At 43.3% G+C, this 23,564-nt stretch overlaps 1 protein-coding gene across 1 annotated transcript in view; it reads right to left on the bottom strand.

The window, feature by feature from the left end:
* LOC138468728 (extracellular calcium-sensing receptor-like) overlaps nucleotides 1-23,564 on the bottom strand; it is a 146,301-nt gene that overhangs the window by 49,395 nt on the left and 73,342 nt on the right. The window lies entirely within an intron of this gene.

Here is a 23,564-nt window from a genome sequence, read left to right as displayed (position 1 = left end):
TGTGCCCAATGCCTCTGACTTGTACCTGCCTGAATAATAGTGTTAGTGTTAGTGTGCATGTGTGTGTGTGTGTGTCCTGTACTTTTTGGTGTCTCTGTACAGGTCATCCCCTTGTGTGAGTGAGCCTGCCAGTGTGTTTGCCTCTACTTCCTCTACTTGCCCGCATGTGAGGAAGGGGATTGAATACTTGCAGCATTTTTAGGATGTACTTGGCATAAGCGCATCCTGTCCTGAATGGGGAATGTAAGGGAGCTTGGGGGGGGGGGGCGGGTGTTGTTGTCCAAGAGCCTTTGTGAATGAGGCGCTGGTGAGTCCAACCCATGCAAATTAGTTCCAATGTCAGGGCTATTTTACTTTTTCAGACCAAGTGAAAAACTATGCTTTAGGAACATCGATATCAACCCTGTACCAGTCTAGGACTGGGCCACAGTCATTCCCACGTCAGACTTTCCTGGGTCTGCTTTCAACGTTTAGAGAATGTAAGATGTCTATCAGAATATTGGGAATTCATGCAGGCACGTACCTCTAAAGGCTGATACAGCGGGGACAGATTAGCAACATTTTGATATCCTTCTGAGTTGGGCGACATGTGGTAGGAAGGAACATTTACAATAGAGAGTGTTTTTGGCTGCCACACAATTAACTTGGAAAGGCCAATGGGGGTAGAGAAGAGTCAGAAACATGTCAAGTATGCATGATGGAGGTCTTCATCGTTCTGATGCTCCTTACATCATCACTATTGAGGTTTATGAAGAAACTTTCAAAACAAGTTAGTGGCAGGAATTTACTTGCTCACAGACCTGGCAGACGGTGACGCAGGCAGTCACATGCCAAGCATGTAAGAATCAGACATGCATACCTCTGACATCGCTTAAATTGTTACTATTTAACATTTGGATGTGCAATATTGCCATGGTAAGGTTGGATGGCTGTTCTGTACCTTGAACACAAAATAAAACATAACTGAAGTTTAAAGGATTACGTTTTTACCAGCTGGAAACTAAGTGTTAATTTCCCTTTCTATAACTGTAGACGAGCACTTTCTTTGACTTTACTGTTTACAAAAACTGAAAGTGACAGGCACTTAACCTGAATGTAACACCTGCATTAACTGAAAATTAAGCGACTTGTGTTTCGGGCGACCCGACTCCTCTAAAACACATATGCATAAGTATTGTTAGGGATTTATTTTCTGTGTACTGTTTTCCTGCACTGACTTCTATGGTGGCCCCCAGATTATCTCTTTTTATCTGGATCTAGGATGATTTGAAGTGAGAGTGGGGCCTTTTTGCCTCACTTGCTTCATTTAGTTTAGGGTGCACTGGTAAGTCCCTATATCTATCTATGGGTCAAGTGAATGTGTCTCCTTTACTCTTTCATCTTTGTTTTTACAATAAATCAAACAGCTTTATTTCAGCCATGAAAGCACAAACAATCAAAAACACCATCAACAATAAAATACAAATATGAGGATCTTAAATACATCATGTATGCGGTACAAGTAATCTCTGTTTTAATTTGAGGGCAACATCCCCATCATATGGGTACACAGCATTTAAAGACAGGTTCCTGAGTTAAAAAAAAGCTGGCAGAAGTATTGACATATCACATTAAAACGAACGCATAATAAGATCACCTAATTTCGGAAGACATTATCTAATCTACTGAAAACATCATGAGCTTTGTCATAAAGGCCAGATAACATGTTAAGAGCAACCTAGCGGATTGATGGGGCTCATATGTAATGTCAATATAATTTTAGCCATCCTCCTCCACCATGCTCTAGAAATATTTTAGCCACACGGAGTGAGCCGCTAAGCTGTCTGCGAAGTCACATCAACGTTTCAGTCCTATTCAGCAGTTCGGATTAGTCTTGCCAGAATTAAAGAATTTACAAATGTTATCCTGAGGTCTGAGTATCCTGGGCAGATTGGAATAAAATGAATAGTACTGTCAGGTGTTATTCGACATAGTGGGCATGCATCCTTTCCCCAATCATTTCATTTGCCAGTCCATTGCCTTACTGCTAAGATACCCAGTCACAATAAAACATATTATGTTCTCAGGTACTTAAGATGCACAACATCAGGGTACTGGTCAAACCCAAAGATGAATTTGCAGTCCCAATAATACCTTAGTCTGGGCTTCTGATTCACCAGATTCAGGAGGCCTCATTTAGCTTTGGTCTTCAGTGCTTATTTGATCAACAGCATGAATAAAGAATTCATCAAATCTGGTAGAGACCAAAAGGCACTTAACCCTATGAATGCAATTGTTTTCCTTGTGTGCTGAGACCATGGTAAGGAGGTCTCTCCTGTGTGGTCGGTGAGGTCCATCACTGCCTCCCTGCATTAAAGCAATCTTTCTGTTGTCCATAGTTTTGCCCAAAACTACATCGGTTTGGACATGCACAGTATATCCAACCTCTGAAGGCCCATCACCATGAAAACTGTCAGGTTAGGGGCACTTGTTGGCAAAACTAATACATTCTTAACAACATTATTTTCAATTACTGAAAGTGAATCACAATTTGCATGCCCCCCAAAGCTCAGCACCGTTCAGAGCTGCCTGCCTCGACTACAGCTCGATGGACACATTAACTGGCCCACTTCCATTCTCATGGGTGAACCTAGCGATCGCACCATTATACCTTGTACCTGGCTATTTGTGAAGCCCATCGCCAATCATCTCACTCTTAAACCAAGTTAATCATAAATAGCCACTTGTTGAATGGGCTCTCCATTCAATTCCAGTTTTATCCTAGATTTGTGCTTGGTTCGATTCCCTTTAGCTAGCAAGGTTTTCGACTTGCCTGTGTTTATTGTTGGTCCGCTGTCTTGTTAAAATTCACAGACTCAGCTAGTTGCAACTTGAGTCCACCTGGGGAAAGTGAAATAACAAGAGAATCAGAATTTGATCGCCCGCCAGCGATGGGAGTATCCGATGGGAACTCCAGCAACCTCATGCACACCTCATTTATACATAAACAGAACACCTAACCTTTCCTCATGCCCATCTCTGTTGCTATGGGCTTGATGGTACTCCCATCTATCTTCCACCTGACCACCGTCACATTGCCAGTTCAATAGCACAGCGAGTAGGGTGCTCCTTTTGACATCTGTGCTAGAGCCTGCTGAGGCAAGTTAAAATCCCGGCAGGGCCAAACTCAGCCTTTCATTTTTCCGAGCTCGATAAATGAGCACCACACACCGTGGATAATAATAAGCAGCGCTCAGATGCCTGAGGGTTTGTAGCGCTATATAAATGCTAAATTATTATTATCATTATTATTGTTCTGAGATAAGCCCTGAATGGCCCTTAACAGAGATGGTGGCATGGACATACTCTACAGCATGTCCCATAGCTTTGCCCTAGGAACTCTGCCATAGGCTGTTTTTAGGACCATAAATACATTTTCTGCAAGGGCAAATATTTACTACATACTAGCCGGAGACTGAGGCTTTGGTGGATTGTGCTTCTACTAGACTGAAACCCTGCTTGCAAATGGTGGATCGCACTGTGCTCATTGATCCAGGTCTCCAGATGCCCTAGTACAGCCATGGCAAAAATGTTCCCATTCGCGTCAGGTAATGATATCAGCCTGTAGTTGCCCGGTAGTTCTCTACACCCCTTCTTGTATATGACATGCATTACTCACTGTAATAGCATTTCTGATGATTATATCTGCTTAGATTCACATGCTGTGCATATAGTCTGACATCCAGTGGTAACCGCAGAGTATTGCATCTTGTATTTCGAGAATCGAAAGGGGACGTCGACATGGGCGTGCCTCTAACACTATCCCTAACATGACGTGTAGTGTACCCAAAATCCCTCACGTGTCGAGGTGCCTCCGATTGTATTTTTTCTGCCATGAGGGAGCCTAATGACTATTGTGAATACATAAAAGAGAGAAAGTAGTAAGACATCTATGTACCTTCCATCTCAGCGGGGAGGAAGGGTGGGCGCATGTGAATCTAAGCAGATAAAATCATCAGAAATTATTTTACAGTACGTAATGCATGTCTTCTGATGCTTGTTAATCAGCTTAGAACCACATGCTGTTCATAGACTAGCGAGCAGTACCCGGAGCTGGAGGAGGGTTGTGAGAAGGAACAGTAGTGAAAAGATGTCTTAGTACTGCTTGTCCCACCTGAGAATCAGATCTAGAATGAGTGTCTAGGCAATAGTGTTTTGTAAAGGTGTGTACATAACTCCAGGTTGCCGCTTTGCAAATGGACTTTAGGGGAACATTTGAAATGAATGCTATAGAAGCCCGAGTGCCTCGAGTAGAATGTGCTCTAGGCTTGAAGGGCAGTTCTCTCTTCGCAAGAGTGTAACAAAGTGTGATGCATTTGACTATCCACCTTGAGATAGCTGACTTAGAGACAGGATCCCCTTCTCCGCCAGCTGCCACTGAAACTGAAAATTGGTTTGTTTTTCTCAGTGGTCTAGTTCTTTCAGGTAAAACATGACTGCCCTGCGCACATCTAATGTGTGTAAGCTTCTTTCGCCCCCCTTAGTGGGGTTCTGGAAGAAAGTAGGCAGTTCTATGGGTTTACATGGAACTTGGAAAAAAATGTAGGTGCAAATCTAGGGTGAGTCCTCAGAAGCACCTTATCTCTATGAATTGTAACAAAATGGTTTAGAACTCAAAGGGCCTGTAGTTCACGAACTCTCCTTATAGAAGTGATATCCACTAGGAAGGCTGTTTTATAGGTAACATCTTTGAGACTTGCCTTATGGATAGGCTCAAAAGGAGACCCTATAAGTCTAGTCAATACCACATTTAAGTCCCATCCGGGAGCCAGGTTAGAAATGGGGGGATGAATCCTTTTAACCCCTTCTATGAAAGCCTATATAACTGGTATTTTTCACCACAACACCTTCTGTTGTGACGTAGTCTAGGCTGAGAGAGCAGCTAAGTGAACCTTCAGGGAATTAAAAACCAGGCCTGAGTCTAGTAGATAAGTCAGGTACAATACAATGTGAGTAGGAGAGCAGTCAATTGGATTGACGCCCTTCGAATTGAACCAGATAACAAAGCACTTTCATTTACTTGAGTAGCAATATCGGCTGTTAGGTTTTCACACCTCCCTTAGTGTGTCCATGCATCTCTGAGGAAGTTGGAGATGCCCGAACTCTATGACCTCAGGAGCCAGGTCGCTAAATTCAGAGTTTGCGGGCATGGGTGCAGTGTTTCCCCCTTTTCCTGAGATAACATGTTGTATGGGCAAGGCAGTTTCATTGGAGGAGTTAGGGACATCTCCATCAGATGAGAGAACCAGGGTTGGCGGGCCCACACGGGGGCCACCAATATCATGGTGATTGGTTCCTGGTGAATCTAGTGCACGATCTTGTTGAGTAGGGGACTTGGTGGACAAGTGTAAACAAATTTCCCTGACCATGTTATCCAGAGACCGTTCCTCTTGGATCGGTTTGGGGAGTATCTGGAGGCATAATATTGGTATTGAGCATTCTTCAGAAGTGCAAACAAGTCGATCTCTGCGAAACCCCATTGTGCGAAAACTTTGGTGACGATGTCTCTGTGTAGTTGCCATTCGTACTGTACGGGCAGTGGGAAGTCTCTGCTGAGCACGTCCGCTAGAAGATTGAGTTCCCCTGGAACATGTTGAGACAACAGGAATATCCTGTGTTTGAGAGACCATTTCCAAATGTTCTGGGACAGCTTGGATAGCCCTGGAGAGTGTGTGCCCCCTTGCTTGTTTAAGTGGTAAATGGCCGTGGTGCTGTCTGTGAGAATCAAGACTGTCTTCCCCTGTAACTGTGTATGAAAGGTTTTCAGTGCTTTGAATACGGCTAACAGCTCCAACAGATTTATGTGTTTGGATGCTACTTATGGGGACCACACAGCGTGCGCTGTCTGTTGAAGCAGATGAGCCCCCCACCCCGTGAGAGATGCGTCTGCCATGAGAGTGGCATCCACTGCAGGGGTGGTGAAGGCCTTTCCCTTCAAGAGGTTTTCCCTCGACTACCACTGCAGAGAGAGAATGAGGGCTGGCAAGAGAACTACCAGATCTTCCCATTGTCCGCTGGCCTGACACCACAGGCTGTTGAGCCACTCTTGCATACGATGCATGCGCAGATGCGCGTGAGGATCTAAATAAATGCAGGACACCATCATTCCTAACAGTCGCATGGCTTTGTGTACCGTCATCTCTTGAACGGCTACATATTGAAGGACCTGTAACAGCATGTTTAGAACCCTCTCATTGGAGGGGAAGACAATGTTTTATGTTCGAATTAGAGCTCCAAGGAACTGTTTAATTTGAATGGGGTCTAGGCTGGATTTCTTCTCATTGATGGAGAATCCCAGGCTGAATAAGACATCTATCATCTTTTGCGTGTTCAACAGGCATGTTGCACAGGAATCCCCTATTATGAGCCAGTCATCGAGGTAAGGGTAAACCGGAATGGATTCTCTGCACAGGTGCGCTGCTGCCACTGCCAGTACCTTTGTAAACACCCTTGGCACTGAGGCAATGCCAAAGGGGAGTACTTTGAACTGATAGTGCTTGTACTCTATCATGAAACTTCAGTATTTTCTGTGTGCTGGCAACATTGAAATAGGAAAGTATGCATCTTTCATATCAAGTGTTGCCTTATAAGCCCCCATGTTTCAGCAGAGGGATTACCTCCTGCAAAGTGACCATAACAAATATTTGAGGTTTGACAAATTTGCTCGCTGGGTGCAAGTCTAGCACAGGGCGTATGGTGAGATCCTTTTTGGGTACAAGGAAGTACACTGAATAAATACCCTTGTTTAACTGTAGAAGAGGGGCGACTTCTATGGCCTCTTTTCCTGCAGGATCTCAACCTCTAGCAACAGGATGCATAGGTGTTCTGGCATCAGGTGTCTTGATTTTGCCGGCCTGAATTGAGGTAGTCAGCAAAATTCTATGCAGTACCCGTGGACAATGGTCTTGAGCACCCACTGGTCTGTTGTTATCCCCTCCCATGTATGAAGGAATGATGTTAGATGTCCCCTGACCGGGGAGGCATGGAAGGGGACCCGGATTTGAGGGCAATTTCTGACCTGAGGCCGGGGAGCCTCTGGGGGTGGAATTCCGGCCTCTACTTTTTCCACGGCGTTGTCCTCTAGGAGGATACATGGTGGTGGTGTTAGAACCTTGTTCTAATGACCAGTTGTTTCCTAACCATACTGGTTTTGAGGGGAGCGAGATTGCCCAAGAAAGGAACGACGAGAGCCGCTCCCCCTCTGTTGTGAAGGCCTTTGGGTAATCTGGTTTAAAGGAATGATGCAGTCAGAAATATTATTGTCCCTATGGTTCGGCCATGTGCTTTTAACCATAATTCGAACGATCGTACAAACATTTCCTATGCACCTTACTCGTCTCTTGAACACAAGCAAAATCAGGCAGCAGGACATGGCCATCTTGTGATAATCTTAGCACTTGCCGCATCGGCCTAGGTGACCTGCGTTTGCAGCACTAAATCATATCCCCCTGACATCACCAAATCATTGATATTTTCCGTCTCTCTCTGTGACGTTACTGGGCAGCGTAGCCAAACGCGCCCAGTCGTCATCAACGCGACTAGACTCTGAACCCGGAAAACAACACACATCGTCTCACAGCACAGGGTGTCACAATTAGGAATATGAAACTGTACTTTAAAAGGAAACAGCAAGACTGTACAATTGGTAAAGTACATTTATTTCACATTAAATGTTTCGATAACATTAGGCGTCTGACATAATCAATGAAAACTGAACTTTTTTCTTTGCTCTCATTCCATAAATCCCCAAATGTTTATCGTGAGTCACACGCTGTTCTTTTTGGGTACACAGGGAGTTCGTTTTGTCTAAATGAAGCACTTCGGTCACTCTGTGAATTAAAAAGCTGGTGCATGAACTTGGCTCTAGACCACCGTAAAGGTTATGTTGCTCCTAATCGCCGGTACTGTGTACGGGCATATTGGACTTTGTCTGTCGTCCCAAAGTACGGTTAAGTAGATCCAGTGATTGACAAGTAGCTGCAGCTGGCGGTTGAAGACGCCATCGGTCGGGGTCCGGAATAGATGACAATCGCAGAACAGCACAGAACAGCGCAGAATGTACCTGTTTGCAAAAGATAAAAATAGAAATGTGTCTCAGTAGCCGATCTTTATTACAATTAATCATTTTCTTTATTAGCGCGGAAGTGACACAATGTGAACCGAGAGAATACAAAGTGGAATATCAAAGTACTCTGCTATTAGCTTCCGAGGATAGTGCGATCGAGAATGTTGAGCTCTAAACGTAATGCGTAAACAGGGACAAGAATTCGAGGTGCAAAAACAATGTAATGATTTATTAGCGTAGGACCAGGGAGAAACGAGTGGTGGTCTACATGCGTCTCAATGCTGGCCTGCTCATGTGCCCGGTAGATAGCCCAAGACACAAAGGTTGTACTAGCACTTCATTGCAATATGCCACACAGAACGAACAAGTACAATGTCACCAAGCAATAACGGACAGCTATTCGTATTTCGAATAGTTCTGGTATGAAATCGTCTAAAGAGAAACTTACATTATATTCGGCATTTCCATTTTCTTGGCGTAATGCAGACCATAATGCAGACTCCTCTCTTCGTGTTAACGATTTTTCATAAACTGAACTTATATGTAACTTGGTCCAGTTTCGGAATGGGAAACCTTATCATATCATATGCTATCACACACCCCCCTTCAATTCAATCCCTTTCGGAATGGTCCCTGTCTCTCAAGGTCAAAAAACAATAGAACCTTATACTGTGCGCGGGACGCGTGGGCCTCCACATCCCAAGAAAAAATTCAAAGCTGGTGACCTTCACTCAAAATGAACATACATTCTTACTTTGCAACATCCTGTCAGGCTGAGAGGTCCTGTATCCGCGGAAGCTGCTGAACCCCCGACAATCCCCCTGAAATGTAATTCTCAGAACTAGCTTTCAATTCAGCTCTGCAAACTAAACCCCAAAGGGAAAGGGGGAAGTGGATAACAAAACAACACCAGGCTGACTGCGTCAAGGCTAACCAAAGCTGAACCTGCAGAGGATATAAGAAAAGCAGATACAAATCCTTTTATTACTTACTCAACCTTAAGAGTGCAAAGACTTTAAATCCTTAACTAATAATTAAGAATCATACCTGGTTCTTCTCTTGAAATTTCTTAGAGAAGCTTGTAAAGAAGCTGAAAATCTCTCTTACTTGAGACTCTTGAAATTCACAGCAACTTCTTAATTTGAGTAAACCTGGAAAGTTTTGCTCTTTGCCTTTTTTCCAAAATTCATTAGTTGTTCAGTTAAATTGTCTTTATTTTTTCTTTCTTTTCTTTCTAACTTTTCTTTTGTTTTCAAACTTTTTACAATTCAATAAAGTTTGTGAATTCTTGAAGAAACACGTGCAAAACACACACGCGGATAATCTCAATACAGAAGATTTGCACGTTAGAAACTTCCTGCGTTGAAGAACACGCACACTGTAAGGAAAGTCCACGCGCCAAAAAAGACACGCGCTTGTAAAAACACGCGAAGCAGAATTCATGTGCAAACGGAATCACGCGCAGATAACACACGCACTTGTAAACTCCCTGCTGAATGAATTTCCGCGCCTATACACACGCGCCTTATAACCCACGCGCAAAAGAGTTCACACGCGGTCGAGTACACGCTTTAAAACACACGCGCACGTAACCACACGCGCAATTGAGTTCTCGCGCTGAAGCACACACGCTTGAAAACACACGAGGTATAGAGTTCTTACGCGGCAAATAGATCCTCGTGCTTGGAAGCACACGCGCTAAGAAAATACACGCGCTATAGAGTTCTCACGCGGCAAACAGATCCTCGCGCTTGGAAGCACACGCGCTAAGAAAACACACGCGCTAGAGTTCTCACGCGGCAAGCCGATCCTCGCGCTTGGAAGCACACGCGCTAAGATAACACACGCGCTATAGAGTTCTCACGCGGCAAGCCGATCCTTGTGCTTGGAAGCACACGCGCTAAGAAAACACACGCGTTATAGAGTTCTCACGCGGAAAGCCGATTCTCGCGCTAGGAATTACACGCGCTGGAAAGCACACGCGCTATAGAGTTCTAACGCGACGAGTCGATTCTCGCGCTACGAATCACACGCGCTGGAAAACACTCGCTCGCGCTAAGTTCAAAAATATAAATTCAAAGGTTAAATTTTACGAGTTCTCACTTAAATGTCATTAAGATAAACAGAGCTGCAGTAAAAACAAAGTCACTTATCTCCAGCACAATTTCTTAAAGATCTTCAGAGTTTCCTGTCTTCAAAACGAATTCCTTACAGCTGATAGCTTTTCCTGAAACCCCCAAGAAAGTAGCCACTCAACTGCTAACGCCTGAAGGATAAAATCCACCAGGCCCAAGTCTAAAGCAGGAGCAGCCACTAAACACATCCTCTCAGCTGGGGTTTAGATGATGAAAGGCAAAGAGTGACAGTTTAGAATGTTCATTGTTGTTCAGCAGTGTTTTCCAACCAATCAGAGCTGTCACTGTGAAACTCCATTTTGCCTTGGGTCAGAACCAGGATTCTGAATCAGGAAGTTAAGGCCAAATCAACTACAATAGAAAACTTCCCACCCACACAAGGCTAATCTAAAAAGGATAATAAAAGAGAAATAATGGGAAAGAAACTTGAATAAGGGAAAATAGCCTGAATAGGGGAAGGAAACCTGACACATCCCGTGTCAACTCATCCATGAGAACATGAATTTTGAAGCATGGGCAGAGGGAATTGGGGGCTATCACTGCTCATTTTTCGTGGCACTGCTGAGCTGTAGGGGAAAAATTGCCAACAACAGAATGCCCCCTATTCCCAAATTATAGTCGATGTAACACATAAAATGAGTCAAAATGTGTCTAGTGATAGGCCCACCTCTGCTTATCTCATGGCCTCGTACCCCATGGCATGTTTGCACAGTCAGTACTTCTTGTGTGCCTAGAATGTTTTGTGACCTAGGTCTGATCCCTTTTGTAGGACAAGCAGATATTCAGCTTTTTGCTGAACTTTATTGCAAGGAGACTGCCAAATCCCAAATATTCTTACACACTGTTACCCCTTGGTCATTAACTCGAAAAATGAAGGTCCCACAGGAGCTCGACTAAACTGTGAAATGTGAAAGCAATCGTAATAATTGTAATATTGTTTTTAAGAAAAGGAATGAGAGGATAGATTTCAAAAGACAAATTGCATACTTTATTTGTACAGTTTATAGAAACATTTTTTGGAAAAATAAAAACAGACAGTAATCATTTCAACCGGTATTTGAACGATTTAACAAGCTCTGCTTTGGGTGGACATGGAACAGACCAATCACATGTTTTGGAACTCCACCAAAGATGGTTGCTGAAAGACTGGGACCATTGTGAAATACTTTCCAAACCTTTTTTTTCTCTGCAGTCGAGATGTTTTTATTAATTGATTTGGCAACATGCCATACATCAAATTGATGTTTAATATTTGGATACTGCTCTCTCATTGTCTTGGCTATTGAAATGTGTCTGTCCGTTGCTATGAGGTCGATTTGCATTCCGTTCAACTGTAGATCTTCCAGCGATTTTATAAAACCAAGTTTCTCCATGGCCACCTGCATAACCACCAAACTCACAATTCTCTTACTTTCCTTGTCCTGAAAATGGTAGGTGCAGTACTTAGCAGAAAATCCGGGGCTGTCACACTGTCTATCGTCGGCTAGCCTGAAACGTTTGCCGTGGAATGTACTTTGAATAGCCCATTGTTCAATTTTCCAAGCATCACTAATGGCAGGGAATAGATAATCATGTTGATATTTGTAGTATTGCGTTTTAGAAATGAAATGTAGTCCCACAAACTGAAAGAAACTGTATAACTTCGTGAAAAGTAAAGCTGCTGCACACAGTAGATTGCCCGCTGGCAGTTTCCCCAGCATCGGTTGAGCGGACCATGAAAATGTTGTATGTGACTTTTCACAGGTGGCATGTATTTTGAGGTTACTGCCTTGTGTTAGACGAGTCATGCTCACAAATGGCTTTCCACATACTTCCCCTCCCACTGAACACACACATTTCAGCATCTTTATAATCTCCATCAAGCTGCTGTCGAATACTATGTATTTGGCCTCTTTTATTAAACTGTCATCCGGCAACACTGTTGTTTCGGACTGAACTGTTGTGGACATATCACCCAAACTGGACATACTATAGTCAATATCTTTATCTGTTTCGTTGGTCAATAGTGTTGATGCTTCAGTCTCTGTCATTTCAGCATCTATTACTTGACCATGGATTGGAGAAAACATCAATGTGGACTGTTTTTTGCAGGGCATTTTTTTGGCGGGTGTCGATTGTGTCAAGTGCTCATTGAGAAATGTAAAACTATCTACTATAAATTCACTTTCACCTTCATTTTGCAGAGCAGGCGCATTGTAGCAATGTTCCAAAAACACTTTGTTTGATTCGCTGGTCATATTAAATTCATTTTCTGGCCATTGGACATAGGCATCTCGAGTGTAAACACGCCGTGTCTCAATGGTGAAAACAGTTTGGCAAGCAGCATCTGTCATTTGTATCGCTGTATGTGTCTGCATAGTCTGTACTCCATCAGGCAACTATAGGACAGATAGGAAAAGGGATGTTCAGTGTAACTCCAATATACACTGTTGTACAATTTACATTAAAAAAAGCATATAATGAAGGCCTCAGCACAAAAAAATTGCCAAAAATATAAAGTGTTTATAACTAACCTTATTTTTATTTCTTTTCTTTGAAACCTTCTTTACTCTAACATCAACATCAGCAAGCTGGCGCACCGACTCAGATCCACGTGCCTCCGGTTCAATATACGGATCTTGTATACATCCCTATAAAAAATAGTATCCATTTAAATAAGTCATTTGCATTACACATATAATTAGACCGACTTTCTCTCATTAGATGGTACTGTCAGTATGCATTACTCTGGCTCTGGATCAACTGCAAGGTCTGGTTCCGGAACAACTACAAGGGATAATGTAATTGTAGAGGACACTGCAGCATCTCCCTGAAACACAGTATTTGCATTAGTAAGGACGAAAAGATTGGAAACTGGACACACAATTTGGAAAGACGACAAAGGTACATATCAACAATTACACGATATGTAAATATGATCAGATTATCTTGTCCTATTGAAATGTGAAGACACATACCTCTGGCACCGGATCTACTATGAGGGATGTTGTAATTGAAGTGGACGCTTCAGCATCTCCCTGAAACACAGTACTTGCATTAGTAATGCAAGTACTTGCATTAGTAATGCCCCCTGTGAGTGTCTGTCTGCCCCTTTGCCCCCGTGAGTGTCCGTCTGCCCCTTGCCCCCGTGTATTGCCTGTCAGCCCCATCGCCCCTTGATTTACTGCTGTACCCCCCGTCGCCTTGCCCCCTCGTTTAGGTCCGTGTACCCCCCTGCCCCCTTTAAATTGCCTTCCATCCCTCCCCCCTCCACTGCCCCCTTCTATGCCACTTTCCTACTCCTCACCCCTCTTTCTTTCTCCCTCCTCTCCTTCTTCCCCCCACTTAGCACTTACTCCTATCATTTGTTCCCATGACTTCTGATAGCAGCTTGTCTGTCTCTCCTCTTCCTCCTCCCCTTGTCTCCTCCTTTCCTCCCCTCACCCCCTGCTCTACTAATTTGCTGCCGGCAAATTTGTACTGTAGTGTGTCTGTTCATCTCCTTTCTCCCCACTCATATCCCCCCCCACCTCCTTCCCTCCTCCTGTTTACCTCTTGCACTACATCAATTGTTGTCAGGCATAGTAATGTTACTGCTTGTTTTGTTCTCCTTCTTTCCCTTCCCTCTTTGCCCTATCTGTTCTATGCACTTGCACTATCCGAAATGTCGTCAGGCCTATTACGATAGCTATTTTTCACATTCTGTATTATTTCAAGGACTTTTATTGAATGTAACTGTATTTTCCTATGTTCTCTCCCTCCTTGAAGCGCTTTGAAACACTTTGTGTATAGGCGCTATATAAATAAACAATCAATCAATCAATCAATCAAACCTCAATATGACAGTTGAATAGATGTATCACTAAGAGCTCCCCCCCATTAAGCTGAGATGCAGTTCCAAGAGAGCGCCACAGACATTAACAGCACATCTAACAGATGTGAACAATGATGGCTTGACCCAGATCAATCCTCCTCCAGCTGGCCTTCCTCCCTTGCCCTGTCGAGCCGGGCAAGAGTAGGTGGCATAGCCCTGAATATGCAGGGGATTTAGAGCCCATGTTTCTTGCATACATATAACATTGTGTGTACAAAAGAAACATAGCCATTCCTCATCATGGATATATTTCCCCAACCCTGCAACCCTGCAAAATTCCAGGAAATAATATGCCCTATCTCACCTCCAGAAGAGAAAACCTTTATAATGCTTAGGGTTGGGCCCAGAACCAGCATGAACACCTTGTCAGTGAACATCCTCTGTCGCATTTATCATGTCAGGGACTACACAGCTACAAGACTGAATGGATTCCTGCTACCCAATCTTGTCCACAAGCTGTGGCCCTACAATATTCCACTCAGGACCACGACTAATCACCCCCTAATTAACAGCGCCCCGAGGGAACTTGCCACTGAACTGGCATTCGAGGTCCTAAATTGATTGTTGCTAGTTTCACTAGAAACTGGACCATATTCTCCTCCTCTAATCTTGTTGCTCTTCCAGTTGAACTAGCTATTGCAATTGGTGCACTAAACCTAATGGTTTCTTCTAGCCTGCACCGTGGGAGAGATCTCTGTTCCATTTCCAGGAGTCCTTCAACAAGTTCTTTTGCCCTGAATACTATCTAAATAAAGTCCCTCTGCTTATCGGCAGGGCTAGAATAGCGTTCACATGTCAGTATATCCCTATGGATAATCGGGCAGTAGCCTCTCTTAAACCTAAACTAGTGAATCACTTTATTGGTGAGAGCATCCTGGGAATCCCAAAATGTCCTCTCAACCTTGGGTAGATTCACAAGATACACAGAATTCCCTCCTACTGTGGTGTTGTTTGCTAGAGCCATAGAAAAACAACTTGTTTATGTGTTCAGATGAAACTTGTTTTGCATTCTTTTAGCAGCCGAGAGCAAAGTCTGTAAGCGTCTCATGAGACTCCAGAGATTATTTACAAATTCAGTAGCGTCCACGCAGCTGTGGGTTCTACTGGCAGTAAACATCTCTGGAAAAATACTGCAGAATATTTGGAGGGAAAAGATATTACAGAGACACTACACTTCTTACTTTGAACTCCGGCTGAGCTGACTGAAGCAGATGTATTTCCGTTAGCCTGTTCCCATTGGTGAAGGATTCTCTATCCCACCCTGGTGATTCCCAGTGAAGGTTTGGCAGAGATGAATGTTAGGGAAATGCTAAAGCGATAATAAAGAGACCTGAGACAGGTCTATTTCAAACTACAAGTGGGAATTAATTATTTGCGTTCCAAGACAAAGCACATTGCCTTGTAGCATTTTGTTAAGTGCAGAGTGGAACCCTTTAAATTAAAAAAAAATCTATTTAAATTACTGATAAAACAGGCAGGCAAAACAAGGGGTCACTCTCCAACTTTGCAGGGTCACTGAACAAATATTCTGTGATCTCCTACCTGGTGGGGGTTTAGATACAAAATTATCAATCACCCTATAGATCTTGCTATCTATACTTGCCCCCACATTCTCCTCGGGCCTGGCCAGTATATTAACAGATTCCTTAGTCCCACTGAGCCTTATTTCAGACAGGCCTGCTCAACCATCAATATCTTTAACCTTCTGCTCTAATGCATCTAGGTCACTGCATAGCAGCCTGTTTTCTGCTTTAAGCAATGCCATCAGTGGGTATAATGACTTGCATCCCTTGCAATGGACATGGGGTTGCACCCCTCTTGTCATTTATAGGCTTTAGACAATGTTCCCTATGAAGATGCTACCTCAGTTATCCTGCCAACATTAGCCGGACCGCTGGCGCTAATAATTCCCATAAGCGGGTTGAATCTATTTTCAATAATTACCTCAAATGGGTAGATTAGTTGCGTTGTGACTGGTACCAGATATTAAGCCAACTTCAATGTGTGGTGACATTTGCCGCAACCCCTCATGGGGATTACCATTGAAATTGGTGCAAATAATCTCAACAGGTATTTTATGATGGTCCCCACACCCCTCAAACTGGGCTAGTGAATTGGGTACCTCATAACCTGGGAGGATCTGCCCCATGTTAAGGAGAACTGGTAGTGGGACCTTCCTCAATCTAAATGAAAACATCTCTAATTGGTCATTTGTGAGGTTAGCCACACAATTTGACCCATTTTGCTTTCTATTGTAGATTACCATCTGATTGGTGCCCATACACTTCTCTGGAGCTTCAATTTAATGCAATAAACTAGCAAACAAGCTAATCATCATATTAGCCTCATTAATATGTTTGGTAAATTGGAGATACTGCACCTCACTCCCACTAATTGGGGATCTCATGGCTTACCTTTTCACCATAATGCACCATAATGTATTAAACCACCAATGGACTTGTACCAATACAAACAGATTTAAAAAAGTAGTGGTCAAGTAATATTCAATAATCACAGACACACAATGTTCAATATACTATTATCCAAGACTGGACAAAATCCTAGGCATATTTAGAGCTCGAATAGAACACAGACTTAGTTAAAACCGGAACACACAAGATAGAAAATACATAAAAAGCCGGTATGCAATGATTTTAAACCGATTCAAAACTGTGATCTGATATAAAAAAAGGTCATGCATAACTATTATAACACATAAAAATGAAAGGAAGATTTAAAATGTTAGAAATGTGCAAACCGCTGGGGATTAAATTCCAGGAAGTATACAGGATGCCAGTAGAGCTATAAAGCCGCAAGTTAGTTGCTACCTCAAAGCATTACAGTAAAGCCGGCAAGATTACTAAATTGGTCAGAGCAGGGCAAGGTGCAGATAAAGGGTATGTATTCAGTAGAGCCCTGGTACAGGTCACAAAACAAAGCTGATAGCTAATGTCTCGAAAACGTGGATCCAGACACACGGGGCCAGGAAGAGTCTCACAGTTGTGGACCGTTTAACCCATTCTCATTACGACCCAGGCGTTAAGGGGTTAACGGCACCGTAAAAGGTTGCAGCGCCATTAACCCCTTAACACATTACTACGAGGTCCCTTTGCGACCTTGAAGGGACCTTAAAGGTAATTACGGTACCGCAATTTGCCGCCTTCCCCATTCTCATTGAGCCCTATGGGGCAAAAATGGGAATGGGGAAGGGCCAATGGTAAATGGGGAATTACCGCCCGCCAACCTTGGAATGGGGCGGTAATTCCCCATTTACCATTGGCGGAATCAGTAAAATACCGGCGGCAACCATGGCGCAACTAGAGACATGGTTACCGCCTGGGTCGTGATGACCCCATTGTCTTCTAGGTCACCAGAAGACCTGATGCCACAATGCCCTGTGGTAGCCAACACAAGCCCTTGCACCATGCAAGCTTTCACTGCTGCGGGCCGGCCTCCACGATTTTACAGCCTGGCGTTAGTGGAACCAGGTCTAGGATCAGTAGATCATAATTTCTACTTTAATGGGTTCAGATATATGTAGAAACCCTGCATCTGGGGGTATAAAGTCTTAATAACGAAAATGTTATGTAGACATGCACATATAACTAAAAATATGACGAAAACGTATGTGGGGTGGCATAAAGGGTTACATCTTGTGGGGAATCGGTTGCGGTGGGTTTTTAGGGGTTGCAAACAGGGGATTAGGGGAACACAAAAAAGTGTTATGTTTTGTCGTTGTAAAATATTCGGTATATGTGCATTCTGCATAAAATGTGTGCATCTGGGGGTCTTGTTAAATAATGGAATGACACACACTGTCATGAGCCCTTACCGGGGATTGTTGCCCTCGGACTGCTAATGTTTTTACATTGTGGCACAAGACCTGCAGCTGAGTACTTTTTAAAATTTCTCCAAGTGGCATCCCAGTTATTTTTGGCTTGTTGAAGTGAACTGATTTCCACTTCTATTTTTTTACTGCACTAATGCTATGTCTTAGTCTAGTGATACAAGACAGATTATTTGTGTCAGACCTTTTTGTTGTAAATCTTCCTTCCTCTTCAGGTGGGAAATTGCCATATAAGGACATGCACTTTCACGGTTGTCACGTCAATGACCAATTGACCTCTTGTCTGTGCTTTGTGTGGGTGAACTGGATGAAACTGGGTGTGAACTTGTCTGGTTCCAAACCACAGTATGTCAAGCTGCTGGGAAGATTGTGGGTTGGTGAGCTCCCTCTTTAAGAGTTGCAGGTCTCATGTATTGGTGGGCTAGGATATCCCGTAAACTCGAATTATTGATAAATGCAGAGGACCTGGAGCTATTCAAGTTCATCAACCACAATAGCTAAGCATTTGAAGCCGATAGGCCACTAAAGGCTCTACTTACGACTGTTGCAGCAACCAACATTGACAAGTCCAACCTCCATGTATGAGACCTCGGCCTGCAAGGAATTGCATTCTGGCAAAGGTGCAAAGCCCTGGCTTTTAGATTTTTCCATAAAAAGATGAGGGTGATTACTTCTCCAAAGATGTAATCTTCTAACCAGAAATCACGGTTTCGCAACTCCATGCCAAAGCATAATGTACTTGTGCCTTGCCGCATCAGTAGCCTGAACTGCAGCACCCGCTCAGCTCATGCAGCAGAACATGTTCAAAGGTCACAAGATGTCCACTCGCCCCCTGCAGCGGCAGCAAAGTCACTGCAGTACAGGGGCATCATTTAAGATATCTCCCCTGTTCCCAAACTACCCAGTGCTGGTGGCAGGGTGATCTCTAAGAATTTGCTATGCTTGAGTTTAGGCATAGAGCATGGCGATACTTATGCTGATGGCAGACATTACTCAATTTGATTTTGCACATGTGTCAGTTCCTGTGAATCTGTGAATCAGCCCTGCTGTGGAAGGGAATGACTATTTTGGTCAGATGGGACGGTACTTCCCCACAGCAGGACAGACACCCTGAGCATCCAGTCTCTCTTTGTTTCTCTTTGTGAGGGCTGGTAACCCGCTCCTCCAGAGACAGCAGCACTGCAGAAATCATTCCTGGTTTCAGGTATGAAAAGAGAACACCCATTCAGGACGAGTAGCCTCACACCTCGGTGCTGCATATCCAATATTCATTGTTTGTCAATAGGAGGGAAGGGAGCGAGAGTAGGATAGGCAGGGGTGCTGTGGATACTGGAAGAAGACTTCCACCATCTTGTTTCTCACAGTCTCTCTTTCCCTTTCCTGTCTGCTCCACTTCCTATGGTGTAAAGCACTTTGGGTTCAAGATCAAAAGGGCAATGTGCAGGATCAGGGATTGGTACCCTAAAGCCGAGTAGCTTTAGACCAATCACCTTAAGATGTGTGCCCTTAAAAGAAGAAGTCTCACACCCTCCTTCAGCAGAATTACCTCAGTGCCTCAAGGATCCATTAGGGCCAAAGAGACGTTCTGAACATTCTCACCTGGAGTACATGTGGGGCAGTTGTACTGCCCAAAGTCCTCTGCCAGAGGTGAAGAAGGAGCCGTCCAAGACAGAAAGAAGATCTGTCCCCTAACCACTCCCAGGGAACCTCGGGAGTGACCAGTGCTGTGGACAAGGACCAAACATTCTGCAACAGATCTACTCTGCTAGAAGAGCATTCCCTGAACTGGCACATCTTTTCTTTGTTTCCTTTGCGAAAGCCTCCAAGCAATTGGAGGGCCAGACCAGCCGAAGCTCCTTGTTCTATCGCACTGAACCGGTCACTCTGTGTTCCCCGCATCTTGAACAATAGGGAAGGTGCTGGTGCTTCCTGCAACCAGCCAAACTATTGCACTGCATCTAAAACAGCTAGACACAGCATCGTATCCTAGAGAAATATGCCAACTTCTTGGCCCGAAGAGACTGCTCTTCGGGCCAGGTCTCTTTGGGCTCAAGAGTTTGGTTGGAACCCAAACCAAATCTCTGGAGCATCACTCGCCGACTCCAACTGGGGGTTACAGCACATCTTGGCCCAGCTAGCCTGAGAACCACCGACTTTGACTGTACATCGATGCACCCTCGATCACCACTTCAACGACCATCGCTCACCGACTCGAACTGCTGGAGCGTCACTTGCCGACCTCTCCCAGCAGCCAAAGCAAGACCTAACCTGGCCAACTGTCAATCGTTTTTGGGACTGCCCCGACCTGCATCATTGAACTGCAGCCGTTAATCCGCACAGAGCACTGGCATTCGACCCTCAGTGCCCGCTTGCTGCAAGGTCCTCCACGATCCTAATTGCCCGACTGAGCCCGATCAGCTTGCATCAAAGTTCGATACTGGGCCTGATGCATCAGCCCACCAAGAACTGAATCCAGGTACTATAAAGCTGAACTGCAGCCACAGTCCACTGGAACCCTAGAGAATGATTAGGTCACAATTGCTCTTGTTTTCAACCCAATATCCTTTTAAGGTAGTACCTTACCTACCAACCCAGGAACTACACTCAAAGTGCTACTTTCTTCAGTCTGTTGCAGTTTTTCTGTCCTTCCTTTGTGTGGTTTTTGTATAGTAATCTTGTTTTGTTCGAATTGCAGATGGTGTGTGTTATTAAACAGTTTATATTTTTATAGAACCTTGATTGAACATTCACTTTATTTTGGACTGTGATACTGTGTTGTTTGCATCACTACTTGTTCACCTTCACCCCACTCTTCCCTCGTACTGCATTACCACAAAAGGTGAAGGAGGTATATCTCTTGATTGTCCCTATTTTACCTTTATGATTGTGTTGTGTTTTGATTTGCAGATGTGTGAGGGCTGAAGCTGACTTTAATTCATATGGTGGACTCCCCGTTTCAAGATGTCCTACGCTGTTACAAAGCGTAACCATAGAGTCGTTGTTCTGCATTTTTTCTTGTGGAATGAGCCCCTCTATCCATGAGTGTAGCGTTTCCATAGAGAGTGCTGATTTTGTTAAACCCAGCTTCCTGGTGATTGCTCACGTGAGATTTTCATGCAACGGGATGTGATAAACCCACTTTAAAGTGAGCCTTCTAAAATTAGTGGGCAAGTGTGCTTTGAGCTTCGGCTAGAATGTTCGGCGGGTTACCTTGAAAGAATTAACACGCATTGTGTTTGTTTATAGCATTGTTCGTTGTGTCAGCTCCAGATCATCAAATCAAGGTCATATGTGCATCAGAAAAAGTTACAGCGGTTTTGGGAAATAGAGTTTAAATACTACATAAGTACACTTGTTGAGGGCCATATTGGATTTCCACCTGTTTATATGTTTTTGCACTTTACGCATCTCCCAGATCTTTTTAGTTGGTGGTTCAAAGTGTATTTGTTGTCTTCTTACTAGTGCTGGCTACAATGGCGTTATGAAATACCGCTGCAAATAGATGATGCATGTTTACTAAATGAAGACACAGCGCTTTCGTAATTTAAGAGTCCACCACTGTGTAAGTGTTATTTAGTGTTACCTATCCTTGTTTGTTACCGTGGATCCTGATTCTAAGGAACTAATGTTCTTATTCAAATTGCTAGTCACAGATTGACTAGCCTTGAAAGATACAACAACAAAAATGTACCTCTGGCTAGAGAATGTAGATTTGGTATTAGTATGGAATGATTGAGCGAGGTTTATTTCTTGCTGGAGCTCAATGAGTCTCTATTGTTCTCACTTATCTAAAGTAAATTCATGTGGTGTTTTTATGAAGAGTGAACAGATAGTGTTCAGATGTGTTGTTATGGGGTTTATGGGGAGTTTGTGGTTCACTCACCACAACATTGTTGCTTCCAATTGTTTACACAGGCCCACGTCTCATTATAAGGCGTCCTGATCCCACCGCAATACACATCATTTAGAGCGTTTGCAGCGAGTACCCTTCAAGTTATGTAATCTCTTGTTGAGTGCAAATTAAAATAAAATAACAGCACTAATTGAAGCTGTTTGCACTGTGTTCTTTAGGTGGGGTACCTCCTAAACATCACATAATCTGTCTCCTATACTTCTGTACTTTTGAATAAGGTCATCTGGTTTAAGAGTGTCCGGAGCTGAAAACCAGTCCTGACGTTACTAGAATCTTTTATAGAAGTTATTTTATCGATACATAAATATGTTTAAGAATGAAACATGGTTTCCTTTTATGCAATACTAATTAACAACTACTACTAACTTTGTATTATTGTTGAGTGACCTGAAAAGGGGCTACCATTTTACAAATTGTTTGTTTTAGTAAAGTACTTAGTGGTATTTTGAAGTACTTACTTATTTTGCTATTAACATATTGGTGCATTAATTAGGTTTTACCAAAAGTGCTCCCTGTTAGAAATCCTTTTTATATGTATTTTTAGTTTGATAAAGAGCACTATTCACTTAAAACTAATTATAAATGTATGTTAACTGTATTTTTATGACTTGGATTTAAACAATAAATTGTGATTTTATTACCTTATATTTGGGATAGACTAGCACCAATGGCTATGAACTACTAACTGAGTTATGGTGGTCGAATCATCAGAATAATTTGTTTAACTGTTGATTTGATGCCACAGATAGAAGTGGGTACAGGAGGTACTAACAGTGCAAAGTTGTTGGGATCTTGTTATGGTTTTTATACTTTACTCAGGGTGTGATCCCTCTGACCATTACAATACCCTTTGTCTCTTTTGAGTTTTTTTAGGGCTGAGTGGGCAATTTTACCCTTACTGACCCATATACTCCAGCGAGGCAGAATCCAATTTCTCACACTGCCTTCATCTCAGCTGGTGCCTTCCTCTCTTGCAGGGGCCAACCAGCGATAACCCTTTGTCTACATACATTGCATCCCTAAGATCAGAGTTGTGCATTTGGCCTGTGCCTGCCTACCCTGCACTGTTGCATGTCCGCCTTCCCGCATAATCACCCAAAACTTTGCTGGCATCTCTACAGCTCTTTTGGGACCCAGGAAAATCTCTGGCTGATGTCATGTCTCGATGCGTTATACAACAAAGATAGTATAGGATGAGAGGCAGAGAAGCTCAGACTTTCTTTACTTCATTTGGCTATCGCCAAGCACATTTCTATCTGATATGTTGTGTGGATGTGTTAAAGTGTCACTTCACGTAAAGTAAAAACATGTGTTTGGCTTTCTGGTATGTTGTAAATTCTTTGCTTACACAATTTGGGTAGAGGTAGACATTGGAGGAATTCCTCTGCAGAATTCTTACGACTAATTATGCTGAATACCACATGGCCTATCGTCAGGTTGGCAGGAAAACAGCAGTATGTTAAGTACCTCCTGTGCTTACCGTTGTCACCTGACTCCTAATGAGGCATGACATGTCCTCATATTTGAGTTTTGATCAGAGTTTCCTGCATTTGAAGTGAAATTACTTACATGTTTATTTTACTGAGAACATACCATCATTTAATCTAAATCTGATGTGAGCAGACTATGCTTTAATTCCTATACATTTTACCTCTTTTTTTTACCTGTGTAACTAGATCTAATCCATACCAGTTCATTGCAATTCAGCCGCC

Source organism: Ambystoma mexicanum, chromosome 1p (assembly GCF_040938575.1).
Source record: "Ambystoma mexicanum isolate Mex_15411 chromosome 1p, UKY_AmexF1_1, whole genome shotgun sequence".
NCBI lineage: Eukaryota > Metazoa > Chordata > Amphibia > Caudata > Ambystomatidae > Ambystoma > Ambystoma mexicanum.
This window is presented reverse-complemented; position numbering and strand designations above follow the sequence as displayed.